Consider the following 2,857-nt stretch of genomic DNA (forward strand, 5'->3'; position numbering starts at 1 on the left):
TTAAAGCCAACTGGCCAACGTGCTGACAACGTGATTGGTGTGTCGCACAACCGCGCAGGACTGAAGCGTCGTAATATAAGACGCCCACATCCCTTCGCACACGCTCACTAGACGAACAAAACAATTTACAAAAAAAAAAATATATATATATATATATATATAGCTATTCCGTGGTGATTCGTGATTTTAATTTATTCGTCTAAAAAAAAAAATAAATAAATGTATTAATCGAGATCGGTTTATAAAATATGAGTTGTTTCCAAATTAAAGTTATTATTGAATTTAATTTAATATGTCATATGCGGCACTTTTCATTACCGCGCAAACATGACCCAATACTTCACACAAAAAAAGTATGATATTTCTCAGATTTATTAGAACTGCACAGTGCATTTATTACATAGAATTATATCTTCAAGAAATAATAATATCAAAATAAAAATTATTAATACCAAAAATATGTATACGAGTAATAAGACGTACTTTTTAGAACACAATACATATTATATTATATAACTACAAATAATGTTTATCAATTGTTCTTGTAGCTTTGTTCAATTTTTTTCTAATTTTTTTAAGGATTTAATATTATAGATATATTAGATAAAAATAATATTGTTTAATATAATTTTATGGAGTTATGAACATTTACAACCCATGATGATAAATACTAAGTACTAGAAATCTTAATTAATTATAAAAAGCGAAAATATTATACACAAATATTGGTAAATTGTATTTAATTTTTTTAATTTAAAAAAATATATATTTACAATCTGTTTTATTATTAAATAAAACAAGTAAATTTAGTAGCTTAATTAAAAATAATAACAACATAAAATTACACGAAGAAAGAATCCCACCAATAAGAAAACCTTCTAAAAAATAAATTGTTTAACAAAAAATGAATGATTTTAATTATGTGTATATAATACCGTAAATTCTATATTTTACTCCTGAGTAAAATCACAAATTGTATTTAAAAAAATGTTTGTATGCAATTATTACTAACGGTCTCAAAAACTTAACAATAATATTGTCTACATGACTATATTATTTCACAGATATTTTTCAAACTTATTTTAAGGTTTACTTCATTTAAATATTTAAAGCTCATTTACATTCACAAACGTATTCAAGCTCTGAAACCAAAATGAGAAATTTAAGTCATTCCTAAGAAAGTAAGAAAGAATAATGCCCTTTGATGTGTAGATGGTATATCTATCGTGTCTAATTAATATTTCAATGGAAAAATTAAAAAAAAAACCAATAACTGATTTGTGAGAAATGAATAATACATATTGATAAGGTAATATATACTTAAACAAACATTCTTTTACAAAATTCTTATTTATTCTTATTTAAAAATGTTAAGTTATTCGTTCAATAAGTATTTAAATATTAAACATTAAATTTAAAGTCAACTATTTTTCATTAAAAATTGTTTATTAATTTTCATGAGAAATGTTTTATGTATAATAAAAATTAATAATAAGAATCAACCGTCAACGTCAAGTTTAATAAATTATTACAATTTAAATTTAATTTAAAATATCACATTTAAATATTAAAAATATATATAAAGGTAATTTATCTAATTATTATAATTTAAAATTGAAAATAATTGTTGGTTATCTTAAATTTTCAAAAGTATTTCGATACACAAAATTGAATTTCAAACGAGTAGTTGATTAATTAAAATTTATAGGTAAGTAATTAAAATTTAGACGAGTAAAATATAACAGCACAAATGTACCTCACAAAATTTTGATCCACTACTTTGGTTATGCAAACTTTAAGTACTTATTTATAAGTTATAAGTGATAACTAATTATGTACTCGTTTGAAATTATATTTTTTGTAAGTTTTGATTATCAAAGTATTCCGAAAAAAATTCTACTTCAACATTTAAAATTCAAAGTGTACGTTAAAAAAATAAGAGTTGAAAAGTTATAATGACAAAAAATATAAATTTTTTTTCAAAAATATTGTTTTCTAATGATATCATATTATGTAAAAAATAATATTTTTTTTAATAAAGTTAAAACTTCGAAATAACACTTTAAATTGATCACTGTAGAATTCTTTATATTTCCACTGTTTTAAAGTTTAAGATTTCTATTTTTATAGAATTCCATATTCCTAGTAATTGTATAACGAATAATAAATTATTACTATAAAATCACAGATTTAATACCATCGAAATTTGTATGTAAGCATTATATGACATTTATTATATTTTATATAACTTATTGATCAAATTAATGAAAACAATTTTAAGTAAAATAAAATCAAAATGTTTAGGTAAAAATTCCGACAATATCAATTATTATAATAATTAAATATTCAGTAATTATAACCTAAAATAACGAAGTATAAAATTAAGATAAATATAGCATTTTACTAATTATACGAAGAAAATGTGATATTTTCAATAATATTATATCTTAATTCATAAATCGTTTGTAGAATATACCCATTAGGAAATCAAGCAAACATATTGATTATTTCAAATTATTGTATTATTTATTTCCATAATAAATAAAGTGTATAACCAATCTATATTGTAACTCAATAACTATAAAATAATGAGCTCAAACATCATATCATCTATAAAAAAATAGTTTTTTGATAACAATATATATGTATAAGAATCAAAACAAATCTAAAAAAACTTGGAACATTATTTGTTACGTAAGAGCAATTCTTACTTGAGAAATATGTTTAAAAAAATATGAAAAAACTAAAATTAATTACGAATACATATTTCAAGACATAGAAATAAAATTCCACGTTTCAATTATTTTAAAATAAATTTATACTATGTACGCATACCTGTGGATATTTATTTAAAATT

Source organism: Rhopalosiphum maidis, chromosome 1, assembly GCF_003676215.2.
Source record: "Rhopalosiphum maidis isolate BTI-1 chromosome 1, ASM367621v3, whole genome shotgun sequence".
Lineage (NCBI taxonomy): Eukaryota > Metazoa > Arthropoda > Insecta > Hemiptera > Aphididae > Rhopalosiphum > Rhopalosiphum maidis.